The sequence below is a fragment of the Mus pahari genome, chromosome 3 (genome assembly GCF_900095145.1).
Source record: "Mus pahari chromosome 3, PAHARI_EIJ_v1.1, whole genome shotgun sequence".
In the NCBI taxonomy this organism is placed as follows: domain Eukaryota; kingdom Metazoa; phylum Chordata; class Mammalia; order Rodentia; family Muridae; genus Mus; species Mus pahari.
The window spans coordinates 43,407,156-43,429,891 of NC_034592.1; positions in this window are offsets into that span (position 1 = coordinate 43,407,156).

A 22,736-nucleotide genomic window follows, 5' to 3' on the forward strand; every position below is an offset into this window, starting at 1 on the left:
AGGGCCTGTCCCAGAAGATGTGTTGCCTCTGCAGTTTATTCGCTCACCTACACAGACTAGCCATTTAGGGACCCTGGACACAATATGACTCTCTCACCTGCTCTAAGCTCTCACAGGTAGCCACCTTTCCTCTGGCAAGGAAGGTGACCAAATTTCTGGAGCCCGAAACAGGGTCTGTCCCAGAAGTTAGGTTGCTTCTGTCTGTTCCGAAGCTATGTAGCTTCTGTGGTCCACACTCTTGCCAGTGCAGACTGGAGCCTAAGCGAACTGGAGCAAAGATGGCTCTCCTGCCAGCTCAGGCCTTGAGACTCCTCCCAGGGGGGCACCCCTCCTCAGGCTCAGGCAGGAAAGGTGCTGGATGACTGGATGCAGAAATGGGATCTTTCCCAGCAGCTGTGTCACTTCTGCAGGCAGCCCTCTCCCAGGCAGTGCACCAGAGCAAAGATGGCCTTCCTACCAGTTCAGGCCTGGAGATTGCTCCTAGGTAGACACCCCTCCTGGGGTGTGGGGGGAAGGCACCGGATTACTGGAGCCAGAAATGTGATCTTTCCCAGAAGCTGTGTTGCTTCTGCAGGCTGCCATCTCCCGGGCAGTGCTCAGGAGCAAAGAAGACTCTCCTACTGGCTCAGACCTTGAGACTCCTCCCGGGCGGGCACCCTTCCTCAGGCAGGAAAGCTGCCAGATGACTGGAGACAGATAAGGAGTCTGTCCCAGCAGCTGTGTCACTTCTGCAGGCCACACTGGAGCAAAGATGGCTCTCATACCAGCTCTCCGCTGGCAGGAAAGGTGCTAGATGTCTGGAGCCAGAAAAGGAGTCTTTCCCAGTAGCTGTGTAGCTTCTGTAGGCCGCCCTCTCCCAGGCAGTGCACCAGAGCAAAGAAGGCCCTCCTACTGGTTCAGGCCTGGAGGCTGCTCCCGGGCAGAGACCCTTCCTTGGGTGGGAAAGGCACCGGATTACTGGAGCCAGAAATGGGATCTTTCCCAGAAGCTGTGTCGCTTCTGCAGGCCGCCCTCTGCCCGGCAATGCACCGGAGCAAAGATGGCTCAGGCCTTGAGACTCCTCCCGGGCGGACCACATTTGGTGTTTTTATTATTATGTGTTAGAAGGAATTTATATTTTGGTCCAAATTATTTAGAATTCTGAAGGCTTCTTATATGTTCATGCCCATCTCTTTCTTTAGGTAGGGAAGTTTTTCTTCTATAATTTTGTTGAAGATATTTACTGGCCCTTTAAGTTGAAAGTCTTCATTCTCATCTATACCTAGTATCCTTAGATTTTGTCTTCTCATTGTGCCCCAGATTTCCTGAATGTTTTTAATTAGGATCTTTTTGCATTTGCATTTTCTTTGATTGTTGTGTCAATGTTTTCTATGTTATCTTCTACACTTGAGATTATTTCTTCCATCTCTTGTGTTCTGTTGTTTAATCTTACATCTATGGCTTCTGATTTCTTTCCTAGGTTTTCTATCTCCAGCTTTGTCTTCCTCTGTGTTTTCTTTATTATTTCTACTTCCACTTTTAGATCCTAGATTTTTTTTTTCTATTCCTCCACCTGTTTGTTTGTGTTCTCCTGTATTTTTTTAAGGAAGTTGTTAATGTTCTTTTTAAAGTCTTCTATCAGGATCATGAGATATGATTTTAAATCCAAATCTTGCTTTTCCAGTGTGTTGGGGTATCCAAGACTCACTGTGGTTGGGCGAGTACTGGGTTCTGATGATGCCAAGAAGTCTCGGTTTCTGTTGGTAAGACTTTTGTGTTTGCCTTTTGCCATCTGTTAATTTCTGGTGTTAGATTTTCTAGCTGTCTCTGGCTAGAGCTTGTTCCTCCTGTGAGTCTGTTAGCCCCTGTCAGCACTCCTGGGAGATCAACTCTCTCCTGGAAAGACCAGTGCACAGAGGACTGAGGATTACTAGCACCTCTTGGGTGCAGATGTAGGCCCATACGACCCTGTCCCAGCTGTTTCTGTGGCTTGTCCACTCCTGATAGGACCCACCTTAGAAAGTCACCGGAGAGAAAATGGGGGTCTCACCTGAGTCCCAGGGTCAGACACCCCCGAAGGCAAGCTCTCCTCTGGCATGGAAGGTGCACAGAGGAGTGAGGATCAACTCAACCTCCTGGGTGCAGATGTATGCCCCATAGGAGCCTGTCCCAGCTGTTCTGCTGCTTCTGCAGCCTGTGAGCTCCTGAGTGGCTTAATTTCTCTTTAAGTTTGTAATTCTTCAAGTAAAATATTATGTTTTAGAGAACCACATACTTTCCCTTTTGTTAGTCATTCAGTAAGGGTTGTTTCAGGATTTTTTTTTCTCATCTACTTTATTACATTTCACCAGAATTACTGGTCAAGCTCTGGATTTTACACTCTGAAAGTTCTTGCTTATTTTTATTACTTGAAGATCAACTGTCACACATATTGTCGAATTATTTAGTAACCTTTCCACAGTAAAGAGTAATTTTCTGGAATGCTACAAAAGTTACAGGTACATGCCCAGAGAAGTTTTCCCATCCATTCATATTACAACTATTTTACATTTGATTCCACACATAGAAAAATCTAGGCTGACAACTAAAATAGCCATGATCAATATAGGCAAACCTGATTGTTACTTGGGCCCAGTTAACTTGCAGAATTTCCACTATATGGGAGGATACCAGTAGTTACTAGGTAACATGATGATACTGATAATGTCACATTAGTGCACATTTGTGAGTATGGCCTCTTGAAATTTCTTCTGTTTTATTTTTTTAAGGACAGAACCAAGTCTCACAACTTGGTCTCAGGCCAGTGATACTCCTGGGGTACCTGGCAAAAGCAAAGGCCAGACACACAGCAGGGTAAGATTTCCCTAAATGCAAGATGTTTTCCAAAGTACAGTATGGCATTTGGGAAAATTTTTTTAATTGTGTCTCTTTCTGCTTCTAAATTTGTTCTTTAGAATGGAAATACTATTTGAGTCACAAAAATTAAAGAAAATATTTTATACTTCCAAGCTTTAAGGTATTAAAACTTAGGGGAAAAATACATCATATGTACTTTGAGGTGAGCCCATATTTCTATAATTTATGTAAAATTGATATTCACCTAGAACTTTAATTTCATAAATATGATTCTCTTAAAATCATCCTAAGGTTACTCAAGAATTTGCATAGCTGATTATAGCATACAGATGTTTTAGGTCTTATTTTAATAGGAAAAATGGAATATGCATTCTAAATGTGAAATTCAGGCTTTCTGAGTTCCATTGCTAACCCCGTGTGTTTCAACCATGTGGTTCTGGAAAGGTCGATTTTTTATTTTTCCTCTTAGATGAGTAAACACATACCTACTAAACAGGACTATTGAAACAAATTTGGAAAGCAAAATGATCATAAAATTAATCCATGCCGCTTAAATATAATGAACACACTTAAAAACTTAACTCCTTCAAGAAGATGGGCATCCTGTGAGACAGAAAAACAAAGGGAAAAATGAAGTGACATTCATAATACCAAGACTGATTCTTCAGTGACTTAGTGACTTTTGACTGGCAGCATGGAGCTACCAAAGTCTTATGCCTATAGTAAATCTCTATTGTTACTGCATGGAATCAAAATCAACCATGAGGTTACAGAGTATATGAAATTAGAAGTGCCATGTCCTGAATTCTGAGACCTGCAAATGGCTGCTTAGCAGTCAAGGGAGTACTATGGGGGAGAAGTGATTTTTCCCTACCTCTGAAAATCAAGGATATTAGTTGCTGTTTAGGCTCTGAGGGTTGAAGTTCACCTGCAAAGTTGAAAAGCCAGAATGTGCCTTCCATTGGTTGAGAATCAAAGCACATATAATACACATTGCTTTCTAGATAAAATAAAAATGATGGCATGGCTGAAATATGTACAAAAACACTCGCTGTCACAATGATGTTGAAACAGGGAAAGAAAAGGAAGGAATACAAAATGTTGGGTCTTTCCATTGAGAAATTATTACGCTTGATTTATTATGCTAAAAATTAAGAAGCTGATGGAGTAGATTCACAGTAAGACCACAGGAGAGAATTTATGAACAACAAAAAAAAAAGAATTCAAAAGGTTATTGCTGATAAAAACTCAGTGTTAGATTCAGGGGGTTAATCACTGTCCACCGGGTATATTCAAGATTAGTCTCAGCTTGTGAAAACAGTGCAATACCATCTGAAAGAACATCTCTGTAGTAAAGTTAAATATGAAAAGATTTCTAGCAAATGAACCCATGTGAGAACTTTTTATAGCTTATTCCAAACCCATGATTGTCATTCATCCTTTGCCAGTGTTATAACTATAGGCAGGTTTTGATCTATTTACTTGACTTGACTATCAAGTTGATGAAAGGTAGATCAGAGAGTGACTGCTTTCTTGTGTGACCATTCTCTACATACAAGGGGGAAAAAAAAGATATCAGGCTTTTCTTGTTGCTGCTGTTATTGTTATTGTTTTTGCTTTGTTTGTTTTGTTTTGACAGTTGTTAGGCAAGTAAACATGAGAATGGGAATAGGAAAGATAGATGAGATAGAAGCAGTAAGTGAAAGAAAATGACTACTAATATGTTCCAGATGCTAAGAACACCCAGAATAAAAGAAAATATCTTGGCTCAGTGAAGTGAAGGTCTATTAAATATTACCTTCCTTATCCTGTATGGTCAGACTTAACCTAGGAGTCAAACACAGCTCCAGCTCCTAGAAGTCACCTTGTTCCATCACAAGAGGAAAAAGAAAAATGAGAAGAAACTAATTATGTTCATAGTCTGTGGCACAGGATCACCAAAGACAGGGACCCAGTCCCAGTGAATCACTAAAAATATAATTTCAGTACATTTTTTACCCAGTACATCATATGCTCCTTTCTGCAGGAAATTTTATGGCATAGTAAAAGCAAAACACAGTTCAACAAAATGGATCAAGAATTAAAACAACAGTCAGATAAGGAAAGGATGTTAAATTTTCAGAAAAGTAAATTGTAGAGATTATGTTTAATGTGCTAAGGAATTTAATGGGGAAAATTTTAAAATGCAAAAGTAGATGGTTTACATTATAGGGAAATGGAAATCAATAGAGAAAAATCAACAAAAATCAAGCTAGTGAATACACAAGAAAAAAATACCAGTTTTCTTTAATATCTATCAGAAAACATGAGCAGAGAAAGTAACTCCTAACTCAATGTAAGAAGTCATCTTTACCCTAAAAACCAAACTAGAAAATGTAGTATTCAAAAAGGAAAGATATATAAATCAGGTTAAATCCAAAAAGTATAAAAAGAATTGTATCTCCAATGCGGTGAGGTTTATCCCAGGTATGCAAGAATGTGTAACATTCCAATGGATCAATCAATATAATCAATAAGCTTTTTCAATAGGCTAAAATATTACTTGGTCATATCCATAAATATGGAAAAAAATGTTCAATAATACAGCATGCACTCATTATCAAAAAAAAAAAAGTTTTCCAACTCAAAATGTTTTTTTTTCAACTTGATGAAAAACATCTTCAAAACTTTGTAGCCAGCTGATAGTTTCTGAGAACGAAGGAATCACTATGATGTTTAGTTGTATACCTCATTCTGAGCCCACTAGGCTCAAATTCCTGATCACAAAAAAGGCCCTGGGTTAATCTCAGAGGGGTCACAAAGCAAGCCATGTAGATATGAAAGTGAGAAGGAGATTTGTGGGACTGAAGGGAGGGCAGGTAGGTCTCATAAGGAGGTGAGGTAGAGTGGTCAGTAAACATGTTTGAAATGACTTGTTTGTTTGTTTTCTTGCTTGCTTGCTTGAATGAATTGCCAAAAATAACACTTAGTAGTAATAAACTAAAGTCTTCTCCACCAAGATAATGAACAAATTGGAGATATCCCCCCACTAGCTATTTTCAATGTTTTACTATAAATTTTAGTGAAAACAACACGAGAAGAAGAAACAAACGCTATAACAATTATAAATGGGAAATCAAGCTTTGTTCACAGAGGACATGGTCTGCTCTTTAGAAAAATGACAAGGAAATTCCTAGACTTAATAAGCAATTATAGCAATATCACTGTAGAAAGGTGACAGGGTGCAAGGTTAATAACTTCACTATTGTTAAGATGTCAAGTTCATGCAACATGATATACAGATGTGACGCAGTCACAAGTTATTTTTATAGACAGTGATTAACTGATTCTAAAATTTACAAAGAGGCCAAAATTCAGAACAGCTAACTCAATAGTTACAGAGAAACCAGAAACCAGAAAATTTGCACTATTAAAATTTAAGATTTACTACAAAGTTAATCAAGGAAATTATCACACTAGGAATGAAAAGATTACAGAAATGGAACAGTAAAAGAGTAGGTTACTCCCTTCAAAATAACATGTGAGTGTGAATGCTGGTACATGCACATGTATAATCATAAAATCATATAACCAACTGATCATTTATAAAAAAAAATTCAAAGTCAATGCAATAGAGCAAAGAGAGTATTTCAACAGTGTTAAACTAACCTGTAGAAAAAGACAATAGGAGAAGCCAGCCTAGGAAAAGATGATTCAGAAAAAGATAAGGAAAAAGAAAGGGGGAGGGGAGAAGGATAAAGAAGATTAGTAAGAAGAGGAGCAGGAGAGGAAAGAAGAGAAGAGGAGAAGGAGCCAGCAACTAGACTCAAAACATCATGGTACCTGGCATGTACCTTCATATAGAGTATTTGCTTACCTTGTTTAAGACCATGTTCAATTGCCTATATTTGAAGAAAAAATAACAAATTAAAATGTCTCAAACCTACTTGTCCTAGTTAAGTTTCCTAGTACATAAAAAAAAAAAACCTACCCAAAATAAAACAAAAACAAACAAAAAAAACAAAAAACAATAAAAAACCAAACCTGAGGAGAGAAAAGGATTCATTTGACTTACATCATATATTACAGTTTACCATACAGGAAAGTTAGTACAGGAACTCAGGACATGAAGGTGAGAGCAGGAACTGAGGCAGAGACCACAAATCAATGGTGCATGTGGATTTGCTTCTCATGGCTTCTTCACCCTACTTTCTTCTACAGTCCAGGAACACCTACCCAGAAAAGGCACTGCTCACATTGAGCTGGACCTGTCCAACTAATAAATCATTAATAATAACCAAATCCTCTAAGCTTGCCCATGGGTCATTCTGAAGGACAAAATTCTTTAGTTGAGGGTCTCTCTTCCTGGGGGTCAGGCAGGGGTAGGAGGATATATCTAAAACTCTTCTGTACTTCATTAAAATTCGTGTTTTATTCTATTAGAGACAATGCCAAGGGAATATGAAAACAGGCCAAAAACCAGGAGAAAATACAACATCTTTGTTTAAAAAAAAAAAGTTTTTCAAAATGCAAGGAAATCTTATAACCTCCCCTGACCCCCCCAAAAAAAAATCCATTTTAAAATGAGTAAACAGGCACTATTACAAAGAAGACAGAACCAGAGAAAATAAGCACATGTAAAGATTCATAACATCACATGGCATTCAGAGAATGCAATTCATGACACACACCATTTTAGCTCCATTAATACAGCCAAACCTTCACAGACCTATGTTAAACACTTATGAGGGAAGGCCAAAAGAAACCAAGTTTCTTCACTGATAAAAAGAAAATAAGCAATGTCACTTTAAAAGACAATTTTGACAATTTATTACAAATTTCCATACTCTTAGCATAAAATCCAGCAATATTTCAGCTTATTATTACACAAAGGGGTTTAAAACATGACCATACAGAAACCTTTGCATATGTTTCTAGAAACCTCACCCTTACTTACCAAAATGTGGACGCAACCAAGATGGCCAACAGTCGCCAAGTAGAGAAAATAGAGATAAATACACACAATGAAAAACTATTCAGTGAAAAAATGAAATGATTTATAAGACATGAAAAACATGGAGAAAATGCAAATGTGTATTATTAAATCAAAGATGTTATCCTATCATGACCATATTCTAAATATTTCTTGTTATTGGTATCTTGGGAAAGGAAAACCATGAAGGCAATTAATACAGTGGGTAAAAGATATGAGAAAGAAGATCTTTCCTAAAGATTTAAAAAAAAGTAGAATTATACCCCTTTCTACTGTCCCTTTCTTCTGTCTAGCACTTCCCAGCTGCCCTTGCTAATGCCCATTTCCTGCCAATCCCAATCCCAAGTTGATAGCTATTTTTCTTTATTGTTGCTACAATTCATACACACACATACATACACACATATGACAAATCTATAGATACAGCCTTCTGGGTCCATTTTTGTTATATATATATATATCATCAGGGCTGGCCAAAGTGGTTGAACAAGTTTGCTCTCCTACCAGCAATGGAGGAGTGACAGAAGGTGGGATAGGGAGGAAGCTGAGAGTAAGAACAGAAATTTTGGGGAGAATCTGTAGGACTAGCTGGAGACCTGGAATGGAGGAGGTTATGGGGAATCTATCAGAGAAGAGTATTTCCATTGCTCCACTTTGTTGAAAATGTTGTAGGAGTTCTCAAGTAGAATTTTTAGGGTCACATATGTATACTACCATATCATCTATGACTAGAAATACTTTGATTTCTTACTTTCTAGTTGTCCTACTACAGCAAGTCCTGGATATCATAACTCAGCCAAAGCACAAGAAGAAGACCTTAGATCCAATATTATAAAAATTAAAGAGGCCTTCAAAGAGGAAATAAATATATCACTTAAGGAAATACAGGAAAATATAATCAAAGAACTAAAGGAAATGAATAAAACTGTTTAAGACTTGAAAATAAACACACATACTCACACACAAACTAAAAGAATTCTAGAGACAGAAAGCATTGGAACGAAAATAGGAAATACAGAAACAAGCATCACTCACAGAATACCAGTGAAGGAAAATAAAATCGCAGAGATAGAAAATACAATAGAGGAAATTGATACATTTATAGGTCAGCCAAAGAAAATGGTAAATCTAAGAGTTCCTGACACAAAACACCCAGTAAATGTGGAACACTATGAAAATACCAAAACCTAAAAATGATAGGTATAAAAGAAGGAGAAGATTCTCAGGTCCATGGCCCAGAAAATATTTTCAACAAAATTATAGATGAAAATTTCCCTAACCTAAAGAAAAAGATGCTCATCAATATACAAGAACCTTATAGATACCAAATAGATTGGACTAAAAAAGACAATCCTCCTGCCACATAATAATCAAAACAGTAAAGGTAGAGAATAAAGAAACAATATTAAAAGCTTCAAAGGAAAAAGACCAAGTAATATATACAGGCAGACATATCCAAATTACACCTTACTTCTCAAAAGAGACTCTGAAAGCCAGAAGGGCCTGGGAATATGAATTGCAGTCTCTATCAAACCACACATGACAGCCCCCAGATTGATAAAGCCAGCAAAATTTTCAATCACTATCACTTGAGAAGATATTTCAAGAGTAAAACTAATTTAAACAACATTTATCCACAAATCCAGTCCAACAGAAGATACTAGAAGAAAAAATCCAGTCCAAGGAAGTTAATCACACACAAGAAATAAATTACTGCACAAGAAGGAAAGCACACACACACACACACACACACACACACACACACACACACACACACCATTAACATCAAAATAACAGGAATTAAAAATCACTAATATCTCTTATCATCAATGAACTCAATTCCCAGTTCCCCAATAAAATGACACAGAGTAAGAGAATAGATGTGAAAACAGGGTCCATCATGCTTCTGCATACAAGAAACACACCTCAGAAACAAAGACAGACACTGCCTCAGAGAAAATGGCTGGGAAAAAAAAGTTTTTTCCAAGTCAATGGATCCAAGAAATAAGATGGAGTAGCCATTATATTACGTAATAAAATAGGGGGAAAAAAAGGAATCAGAAGAGACAAGGAAGGACACTTCATACTCATCAAATGAAAAAAATCTGCCAAGCAGACTTCTCAACTCTGAATATCTATACCTCAAATGCAAGAGAAAAGAAGCATTACTAAAGCTAAAATCACACACCAAGCCCCATGCATTAATAGTGGAAGACTTCTTATTCTAAGGAGGAATGAAGTATCCAAACAATGGTCACCCTTCTTGGTTTTCTTGTGTTTTGCATAATGTATCTTCGATATTCTAAGTTTCTGGGCTAATATCCGCTTATCAGTGAGTGCATATCTAGTGACTTGGGTTACCTCACTAAGGATGATATCCTCCAGATACATCCATTTGCCCAAGAATTTCATAAATTCATTGTTTTTAATAGCTGAGTAGTACTCCATTGTGTAAATGTACCACAGTTTCTGTATNCATTCCTCTATTGAGGGACATCTGGGTTCTTTCCAGCTTCTGGCTATTATAAATAAGGCTGCTATGAACATAGTGGAGCATGTGTCCTTATTACCAGTTGGAAGATCTTCTGGGTATATGCCCAGAAGAGGATGTAGATACAGAAACAAAATTTAGAGCTAAGATGAAAGGATGGACTATCCAGAGACTACCCCATCAGCGAATCCATCCCATCATCAGCCACCAAACCTAGATACTAATGCTCATGCAAGCAAGATTCTGCTGAAGGGACCCTGATATTGCGGCCTCTTGTGAGGCTATGCCAGTGCCTGGCAAACACCGAAATGGATGCTCACAGCCAGCTATTGGATGGAATACAGAATCCCCAATGGAGGAGCTAGAGAAAGTATCCAAGGAACTGAAGGGGGCTGCAACCCTGTAGGTGGAAAACCAATATGAACTAACCAGTACCCCCTGAGCTCGAGTCTCTAGCTGCATATGTAGCAGAAGATGGCCTAATCGGCCATCACTGGGAAGAGAGGCCCCTTGGTCTTGCAAACTTTATATGACCCAGCACAAGGGAAGGCCTGGGCCAAGTAGTGGGAGTGGGTGGGTAGGGATCAGGGGCAGGGGGGTATAGGGAACTTTTGGGATAGCATTTGAAATGTAAATAAAGAAAATAATAAAAAAACAACAATTAAAAAAATAATATTTTCAATTCTGTAGGTAGAAAGAAAAAAAATAGTGGAAGACTTCAACACTCTACTGTCACCAGTTGACAGCTCATACAAACAGAAACTAAACAGAAAAATAATAAAACTAAACAGACATTATAAAACAAGTAGACCAAACAGATATCTACAAAACATTTCACCCAAACAGAAAAGAATATACGTTCCTATCAACACCTCACAGAAATTTTTGCAAAATGGACCACATAGTTGATCACAGAGGAAGTATCATCAGATATAAGAAAATTAAAACAGTCCCTTATATCATATCAGACCATCATTGGTTAAAGCTTACTTTATCAACAGCAGAAACAACAGAAAGCTTACAACTTTTTATGGAAGCTGACCAACTCACAAAAAGAAAATCTAAACAAAATGGATGATTTTCTAGCCATATGCCACTTTCCAAAGTTAAATCAAGATCACATAAACTATCTAAACATTCCTATAACCCTAAAGAAAGTAGAAACAGTCATTAACAGTCTCCCAACTAGAAACCTAAGTCCAGAAGGTTTTAGCACAGAATCCTACCATACTTTCAAAGAAGAGCTATTAACTATACAAACAATTTCACAAAATAGAAACAGAAGGAACATTGTCAAACTTACTCTATGAGACCACAGTCACTCTAATACCTAAACCACAAAGACTCAACAAAGAAAGAGAATCTCTGACCAATTTTCCTTATGAATATTGATGTGAAAATACTCAATAAAATATTCACAAACTGAACTCAAGAAGACATACACATACACACACACACACACACACACACACACACACACACACACACACACAAATCATCCACTGTGATCAAGTAAGCTTACACCCAGGGATACAGAGGCTGTTCAATATATGAAATCTCATCAACAGAATCCACCATATAAACAATCTGAAGCAGAATAAAAAAGAGCTGCCAACTGGTTCGCAGGCAAATCCAGCAGTCACAATGTCTGCCCTGTGCCCTCTCCACACCATCCTCCTGTCCCTACCTCTTGGCCACAGATGCCTACAGCCATTACCAACTACCAGGTGAGACCCCATACCCCAGTTCTCTGCCTGAAGTTCCCTTTGGACAAACCCAGCACTAACAAACTCTACCCTGCCCCCTCTTCACTCTATTTCCCAGATAGAAAGAGTGGACAGCTTTGTCTTCTTCCTGATTTCAGAGGAACTGCTTTAAATGTCTCTCCATCCAATTTGATGTTAACTATTACCTTGCTTTATGTTGCCTTTAAGTATTTAGGTATGGACTTTGTATCCCTTGTATCTCTCCAAGACTTTAACAGCTAGAATTCTTATTGAAAGTTTCGTGTTGATTGCAGACATTTTAATGTTTTGTTAATGGCTTGTGTATGTAGCTGTGGTTTCTTTTTCATTAAAGTATAGCTTCATTTGTTTTCTTTGTAGATTCTTTTGTCTGTGCTTATTCTTCAGTTCAAAGTATTTCTTTCAGTATTCTGTTTAGCATTTTTTCTTGGATATGAATTTTTAAGGTTGTTTGAATCATGGAAAATTTTTCTTTCTTCTTCAACTATAGCAGATAATTTTTCTAAATATGGTATTTTAAATTGGCAGACATAGTGTTTTAGAATTTGGAGTAGATTGCTTCAAGATCTTCTGGATTTTATACTTTCCATTGAGAAAGCACATGTGTGTGACCAGAAGTAGAGCTGGTGGATGCATATTTAAATTGGGCCAGGGAAAGATGACTTCCAAGCCATGAGTCTAGAGCTAGACAAAGGGGGAGGGTTTGAGAACTGAGAGTCTGGAACTAACCTGGATTTACAGATGGTGGGAGAGTTGGGGAAATTGGGAGAGTTGAGGGAGTGACATACCTAGGAAAGGTATAAAGGGGCTCCTGGGCCTTTGGTCTAAAACTAGACTTTTGTTGCAGATGGTGGAGGATTGAAAGAAATGAACCAATTTTTAAATAACAAAACAACCTTAAATAATGTTAAGTGGTTGATACTTTATTGAACATTTGCCAAAATTAATTGAATATGCCACACCCATAGGTCCTAAAGTAACCTATAGATTCCACATAGTATGACATTTCAGGGTGAAAAAAAGAAGAAGTAAACCACTCTTTTGGGTAAGAGTGGCAACAGGGGTGGTTGTACATATTTGAGGACTTCAGTCTTTCCATTGTCTATAGCATTGTTTATATCATTTAAAGCTTCTTTAAATGATAAGCTACATTAGTTTATAAATTGTCCAAGCTGAGTCTCCATCTCAGTTGCTTTGCTCTCTGAACTCTCTACCACTGACAAAAATATGCCTTTTGACTTTCTGACCCAGTTTTGCACATCCTAAAAAGGCTATTGCTTTTTGTAGGTAAGTTGCTACATCTGTCAAGTAATTAACTCTAGCATTTGCTCCCAAATGTGGAAGATAGTTCAGCAAAATAAAAAGTGTAATAGCAAAGTATGTGTGGACTTTGATTTTGGTGTTAGACAAACTCGGCTTTTAATTCCTGTCCTTACTCACCATTAGCAACCAAGGGAATATTTAAACACTCTGTGTTTTACCCCCTCTTTCTATTAAATATCTACAGGTGCCATGTAAATGAGATCTTATATATAAATAATAATAAGTCAAATTGTGCCTGATATATAGCAAATACTCCCTCAGTTTATATTTAAACAAAATTTTGTTTCAATATTTTAAAATTTTGAAGTGTTTGTTTTGTCTGTAAATTATCTCATAAAAACTATGATAGTCACTTACTTTGGGTTAAGAAAATCCATTTATCACCCTTCTACTGAAAACTGAATTTCTCATACTGCATTGTCAGCTTGATAGCATGTAGTTCCAATGAGTAGGAGACAACAGAATCAAGGGTGCTTGATAAAAGAAATCAATTAAGGAAGATAAAACTCGCTTTTGTCTCTCTGTATTCAGTAGCAGCAAATACTGAATATATTCTTCTGTAAATTTAACTTATTCACCAGATGTAATTGTTATCTTGGAAACTTACAGCTTAATAAACTCATCCTTACTGGATTTTTCTGAACTCTGACTGGCTGGTTCAAGTCAGCTGTTCTAGCTCAAACTCCTTTCCAAACTGACTGATTCAATCTGGCTTTTCTTGTCTTCTCAGTGAATTGCTCTGCTTGGTCTTAAATTACCTCTAGCAACTTGTTTTAGTCTTCTGGCTCCTTTTTGTTCACTGGCTTCACCTGTATGTACTGACCTGCACTGAACTGTGTGAATTCACAAACGAGCTCAACTCTACTGCACTTCATGACTCTCAAATGACTGAACAGAACTAATGCTCTCTCAGTGTGCTGCTCTTAAATAGCTTTTCTCCTGAGAGTTGGGAGGATCCTCTTCCTAACTCATTCTGTCAAATCTTTATCTGATTCATCACTTTGGCCACAGATTAATTACATGTTATCGTTTGGGGTTGAAGGTATGTACTGAAGGATTCCATCCTGAAAGATTAAATGTATGTACTAAAGGATTCCAGCCAGAGGGATTAAAGGTGTGTACTAAGGTTGAGTCTATATTTCATCCAGATCACAGGGACCTCAAAGTTCTTTGAATGACATGCTACTGGATTAAAATTCTACATACTTCCATGATGCCAGGTTTCCTACAATGCATCCTTCTTATACCCACCAACAGGCATTCCAAACTCTAAGGCTCTGGTAACAGTACATTCTCTCTAGTTCAACGGTCCTAAGTATGGTAGCATCCTTATCTGTAGCAAAGTCTTCTCCTCAAATGGTTGTTTACTTTCAAGCTCATGATAACTTTGTAACTAGATGCCTATACTATTTTTCTCTACTGCACTACATGGCATGCATTATGCCTTATAAGTCGGTTGGTTTTGCCATTGTGGATTTTAGAAGACTAAGATCAAGGAACAAGCATAAAGGCTCCTGCTGAGGGTATAGGAAGAAGTTTTCCCATGCCTGTCTCATAGGTTATGGTGGTTTGTCAGTGACTTTTGGCTTGTAAAACAAACAACACTCTCTCCTTCATGTTCAAAAAATATCTCCCTTCTGTTTGGGCCTGCATCTGGATTTCCAATCTTTAGGATAATATTGTCCATATTTGACAAGGGACACTCCAGTATAACCTGGTCTTATTTAATTGCATCTGCTATGGCTTTATTTTCAAGCAAGGTCATATCATAAGGACTAAGGGTTAGGATTTCAACTTAATTTGTGAGGACACAGCTCACACAATAACTAGGTCAGATGAATATTGAGAAAAATTAATTTTTTAATTTCTTCTTTGAATGTGGTCCTTTCGAAAATGAAAATAAGAAAAAAAATGGGGAAGAGAAATTTGTGTCTTTTATTTCTTTGAAGATCATTTGGGAAAAGGCAAAATAGAAATTCAGGTGTAATTAAGTCTTTTCTTCATTTTCTACCCTAGTACTATGTGATTGCTGAATACATCAGTTTATGATTCACTTATATTCTAGAACTGAATGATGTAACTACATATAACTTATGATTGCTCTTCCAATTAGTTGGGTTCCTTAAAAAGCCAGGTCACATGGAGAAAGTCTGGAGGTTTATTAATTAAAACTATGTAAGACAAACTGGCATTATATGCCACAACTGTAAAAGGTATAATAAAAACAAAAGGAGCAGATTTACAACATAGAAAGAAGNCACAAGCTATAAGAGAAGTGGTAGAAAATTGGGTAAAAGTACAATGACGTTTATGCCATACAGTCTGTGGAAGAAGAAGACCAAAATACTATTAAGGTGGCCTAGTAAGTGGAAAAGAGATAAAGTATTAACTCAGATAAATAGCTTGCAATCAAGTGGAATAAACTAACATATAAACTTTAGAAGCAAAATTCTTGTAACAAAGTATTGTATTTCAAGTTTTTAAAGTTTCAATCTTATTTTTTAATTCTGTCTGTGTATCTGTGTGTCTGTGTGTGTCAGCGCAGGTGTCTACAAAGACAATAGGTATTGAATCTTCTGAAAGCTGGAGTTAAGTATGGTTAGGTAATAGTGTATTTGATATGGACTAAACATTTCTTCTCTGCAAGGTATTATGCATTTTTAAACACTGCATAAATTCTCCAGGCCCCAGAAAATAATTTTTGATTTGCATTTACATTTTGATGAAGAAAAAATATATATATTTGGGACTGGTAAGTATTTGGTAAGAGTAAATTGACTACTAGTATTGACTCAGAGCTATGTTGATATAGAAAAATTCATATTTGAAATCAGTTTAGGGCAATAAATGCAAAACTGTTAATCTTAGAACATAGGTGTCCCAAAACTGTTGTTAATTTTATGTATCAATAGGAAAGGAAATACCTCGTTTTCAATGGCTCATAGTACCCCAGGTTTTTTTTAGTACCCAAGTTTTTAAAGGGTTAAATTTGTTTTGGCATTCTTAGTTATTCTAAAATTCACCACTACCCAAATTTGTAGAGGAATTTTATTCCAGCAACATGGTTGTTCATGCAAAGATATGTAAAGATATGAATTGGCCTGAATACAGACATCCCTTGGATTACAATATGATCTGGCTGGAATACAAATAGCCTTAGCACACACCATTAATACCTAAAAATGTAGGTAAGGTTAGTTTGTACAGAGAAATAGCCATGTTTGAATGCAAGGTCTAATTGACAAATCAGAGAAATATTTGACAGAATGAATCAGAGGTAGGATCTGCCTAACTCTCAGAAGAACAAACAGGAGAACAGTGTAGGCTATGTACAGAGAGAGACAGACAGTCCTTTTAAGTCAGTTGGGAATCAGTGCAGTACTACAGAGTTGAGTTCATTCGTGAGTTTATGCAGGTAAGTGCAGGTCAGCACAGGCAGATGAAGCCAGAGAATAAGAAGGAGCCAGAAGATCAGTAAAAATTTCCGGTTAGTTTGAGGCCAAGCAGAGCAATTCAGTGAGAAGCAGAGAGAAGCCAGATTAAATCAGTCCGCTTGGAGAGGAGTTTGAGCCAGAGCAGAGTTGAACCAGCCAACCAGAGTTCAGAAAGAGAAAAAGGATGAGCTTATTAAGCAGTAAGCCTTGGAGATGACATTTACATGAGGTGAATAAATTACATGAATAAATAAATATATAAATAAATAAATTACATAAATTTCTAAACATAAAAATGTAAAATTACCTCCTATCCTAACATTAAGGTATTTACTGTACTCCAAAAAAGTAACTGCTTCCTAATGCTGTGAGAAAGTGGTTTATTGTAGGAAATAGAGTGTCCAAGTCATTGTATGAGTTTTTCTGAGAAAAATGGAAAGAGATGATTTACAATGCTTTAACTTTGTGTTGGTGGTGGTGGTGGTGGTGGTGGTGGTGGTGGTGGTGGTGGTAGTGTGTGATATTGGAACAGTTTACAACAGGATCTGGAGATTATAACATTCAAACCTAAAATTTGATATGTTCTCTTTAGGCTGAAGGGTTATCATTAGGAAAAAATAGGTCTCCACTTGATGATGTTTATCTTAATTTTAGTTTTATAAGCTTATTTAAATTAGTACCAAGAAGAGAATATTAGATCTTGAACAATAAACTAATGTCAGATTGTGTAAGTGCATTGTTGACTACTTAAAAAAATAAAAAAAAAAAAAAGAAAACTTTCATTAACAGATTGGATACTGGATACTATTCTTAAATGGAAATAATTTGGTACCAGAAATGAACTTAAGAAGAGAAAGAACTCCATGCTGAGGGATTTAATGTACACCTAGGGTTGATAGGTAGCACGTGACATATACATATACTGAAGTCCTCCCATATGGTAATGAAAGAAATGTTGATCTTTATGATATATGCAGAGTTTAAGAAGCCATACCTAGCACTGACATCCAATATGAAGTTTCCCTATATTGAGGATCCTTCTGTTATCCTCACGTCTTTGGAAGGGTTTGTTAAATGTTACAATCTGGCCTCATCTGTGCTTTGAAAAATTAGGAAAACTTCCTAAGTGAGTGCTTGGGACATATTAGAACTCAGTAGTACATTTGTAGTCTTTTATTTGAGGTTGAATATTGACAGCAGCAGCATCTTCCCAGGGGAAGTTATATCTTCCACCATTGCTGGAGAAGTTAGGCTACAAAGTAGACAGGTTTCTGTGCACGACCAACAGCAGAAAACCAGGCAGAAGCTGAAGAATATTGGCTATTAAAGGAGGAGCTCATTTGAAACATCTTTCAAATATTTCTATCCTTTCAAATATTCTAGAAGAAAAAGAAAATCAAGGGCAATGGGAGTTTGTGGAAAGGATCTGTTATTATCCAACATAGCAGCTACTGAACAAATGACATAAACAGCAAACTCTTGATTTGTACACTCAGATGTTTCTATGACTCCAATCATTCCAATTCTATTGTTTATGTGGTTAACCCACTTTGACAACTAAGCTAATATATAATGATCACATAAAATTTTTGCTTTTAAAATAAAGGGATACTCATCTTACCTTTATGCTCAAGAATATACACACCTCTTAGTACTAAAAGTTGTCTCACTTCAACCATTACTTTCCTTTTCTTCTATTCTCTATTTCTCTTACTTCCACACAAAACTTTTAACTAGTTCTGGAAAATGCTGAATTCACTTCCTGTCCCTGCTGACTTTTGGAAACCTCGTTAGTGAGTAATGATATAACCAAAAGATGAGGAAAAGAAGGAAAAGGGAGAGAGGGTAAGAGTCCTGAACAATCAACACGCCAGTCAATTTCTTCTGTCTTATCTTTGGTTCATACAGGAACATGGAAACATTCCCCAATATTAACAGTCTTCTGACTAGGAACTATTGACTGTCTCACATAGGAAAGGGAAGAAACATCTCTTCTGTAATTGTCAAGTGAAATTTTCAGGTAGGATCTTTCAACCATGATGTAGACTCAGTTTAAAGTTCTTCCAGGTGTCATCTAGCAGTAACAGAAACAGAAATAAGTTCAGGAAAGATGGGTTACAGATCTTTTCATTCATCCTCCTGTCTCCTAACACAGCAACATTTTCACTTTGCTGCAAAATTGGCAACTTTACCAGAAAAGGTAGCTATGTTACTTGGTAAATACAGGTGGGTCCCATATTTTTCCCAATAAATACATTCTGTGAAATGCATATAAATCAAATATTTTTAAATGTGCTATATGAGATTCCACTTTTAAAAAATTGTGTCAGGGTTTCTTGTTTATAAAAGTAAATGTCATTTTTGGATTAAATAATTGTTTCATGGTATTTTTAATTAAGGCCTACTTGTAGTCTAAAAAACAAGTTAATATGATATATTGTTCTGCCTGAGGCCTCCTACAGTACAAAATTGGCAGATTAGAAACATTTTGGACTCATAAATGTGTGTTGTTGACCATATGGAAGTGTACAATTCTGAAATGAGAATTTTTGATATCCTTGAGTAATTAAGCTACCCCATGGAGCTTGCAAGAACATGGAAACTTTAGGATATTTCACTTGAATTAAGTATCTCTCCTAAGCCAGGGTCACAGTTAAGTAGTGACAGGGCCAGGATTGAACCATTCTATTTGCTCAATGTCCTATAAATGTCCCACACAGTCCACAGTACTGAAGCCATGTCCTCAAGATCCCCATACATCACTGTTCTATCACCCAGCCTACTCCTCTGCATCCTTACAACCCATTATTTGACATAATGAAGACTGATAATGCCTTTCTGTCTTCAAAGGTAGCATTCACAACAATTCACTGATATTATGAAATGATTATCACTAAATAATCTTAACTTCTCATCTGTAAGAACAATCCTTTAAGACCTAATAACACACATGCTTAGGAGAATAACACAGCCATAATTCTCCAAGGTCAGCAGTGCAATACAGAAAAAAAAAAAAAAAACAATTATAAAATGAATACATATTTGTTTGATATCTCGGAATTAAATAACAATATAGATATACTATAGAAATATTAAAATAATTATTTCCATTTCATAAAATTCTTAGTTTATAAGTGTATATGTTTTCGCATACCAACTGAAGAAATTCAGATTAAATTATGTACTAATCTCCGACCTGAATAACTCATGCAATGTAGAAATTATATTCAAGTGAATAAAGCTAAATAAGGATAGTACTCTTCCTTATATCATACACACACACATAAATACAAACACACACACACAAAATAAACCAAAGGGAGGGTGAAGGAGAAAGTGATGAGGATAGAGGGATAAATAAGGTAGATAAAGAAGAATGGTAAGAAAGAAAAAAACTGTTTATATATATATATAAAGTATTTATATATATATATATATATATATATATATATATATATATATAAAGTATTATATATATTATATATATAATATATATACAGTTAAATAGGACATGGTATGATATTCAGATCAAGGTAAAGCAAATTCTACTGACTACAGAGAGCTAGATGCACAAGTTGTTGCACAGAAAAATGGTCAAGTTCACCACACTAAGCAGGAAATAAAATTAAGTCTTTGTGAAAAGGAACAGAAGAGTCAGAGGGGATCAAGAAAGATTTGTCAGGTTACCCTACTCTAATGTTTTCTGGAACCTATTTATCTCTTGATTATCATGTAGTCCATATGCAGGATGCAATCACTAATGCTGTCCTGTGGCTCTGGGACATGGTGAAAAGTTATATATATGGATCTCACAGAGAGAAGCATTTCCCACTTCAAATCAGGAATGGCTCCCCATGGCTGCTCAACCTTAGGAACTTGGAGTGTATCCATGGTCCAAGAACTGCCAAGGTAATTTTGTGCTGGCTAAAGCTCAGAGAGGAGCTTTTCTTCACATGCTATTGATCACAGACAGGAATATATCTTTCTTAACTGGGTGAGCTGCCCTTTAAAAGTCTCCTACTTCAGTGTAATAGGACAGATTGAATATTTTTCCATGTTAGTGGGTAGAAGCTTTTCCAGTGACACCCAGTTGCACTTTTCTTGCAGCAAGCAAAATACAGATTTCCTTTCGGTACAACAGACATCAAAATATAAAAAAGTAGCTGTCTCACATTCAATGCAAAATGACATCCAAATAATTGAGACATCAGAAATCACACATGGCAAAAATAAGCTTCAGTTTTAAAATATTTTGGCACCTGACATAAATGCAAGAGAATTCTACAGACCACCTATAAAGACTTCTGACAATAATAATAATAATAATAATAATAATAATAATAATAATAATAATATACATTTTAGGTTTCCCTGAAATGTAGAAAGAGAACTAGTAGAGCCAAACATATATAATATAACATAATATAATTTCAATTATACAATATATTCCAATAATAAAATATATTTCAATATATTGAATATAATTCTAATATATTGAGATATATTTAAATAACTCCCATACTATTAAGTAGGAATCTGACCTATAGAAACAAATTGTAGATGGCTTGAGTGCCTATGCAACATAAAATCTGCCTCAACAGTAAGAACCTTAGCAAATCAGGTGCAAATAAAAATCCATTATAAATCTTTCTGGGTGAAATTGTTAAATAGATCCCAAGAATTAAAACATTCCCCTATACACAGAAAATCCTTTTGAATGCCAATTCAAATTAAAGTTAATTCACTTCATTCTATGTAAATCCCAATCTGAAATTTCAATTGTGTAATCATTTCATTTGAGAAGTTTCCTTTGAAAATTCTGTGTTTATCTCAGCAATAATGGAATTCTTCCTCAAAAAAAAAAATCAGTTATATTTGTAGGCACATTAAGGGAAAGTATATACCTCCTTTCTTTAAACAATGTACATTTTATATGGCTACTAATAACTTAATAAATAAACACCTATATGAAATGTTAAAAAGACATGTACCTGACCTGCATGTATATATATGTAACTCATTGAAAGAGTAGTTTATCCACATGTTGGTCTTTCTTCTTCATGGTTTTCTTGTGTTTTGCAAATTGTATCTTGGGTATTCTAACTTTCTGGGCTAATATCCATTTATCAGTGAGTGCATATCAAGTGACTTCTTTTGTGATTGGGTTACCTCACTCTGGATGATGTGCTCCAGATCCATCCATTTCTCTAAGAATTTAATAAATTCATTGTTTTTAATAGCTGAATAGTACTCTATTGTATAAATGTACCACATTTTCTGTATCCATTCCTCTGTTGAGGGACATCTGGGTTCTTTCCAAATTCTGGCTATTATAAATAGGGCTGGGATCCTCCCCATCATCAGTTGCCAAACCCAGACACTATTGCACAAGCCAGTAAGATTTTGCTGAAGAGACCCTGATATAACCATCTCCTATGAGGCTATGCCAGTGCCTGGCAAATACAGAAGTGGATGCTTAGAGTCAACTGTAGGATGGGACACAGGGTCCCCAATGGAGGAGCTAGAGAAAGAACCCATGGTACTGAAGGGGTCTGCAACCCTATAGTTAGAACAACAATATGAACTAACCTGTAACCCCAGAGCTCATATCTCTAGCTGCATATGTAGCAGAAGATGGCCTAGTTGTCCATCAGTGGGAAGAGAGGCCCCTAGGCTATGCAAACTTTATATGCCCGGTACAGGGGAATGCCAAAGCCTAGAAGTGGGAGTGGGTGGGTAGGGGAGCAGAGCAGGGGAGGGATATAGGGAATTTTTGGGATAGCATTTGAAATGTAAATAAAGAAAATATCTAATAAAGGAAAAAAGTATACAGGCAGAAGGGACTAGGGCAGAAAGAAGTGCATGTGGATTCAAACATTGTATGACTTGATTGTAGAGTTAATGTAATTGGTAAAAGAAAGAAAGAAAGAAAGAAA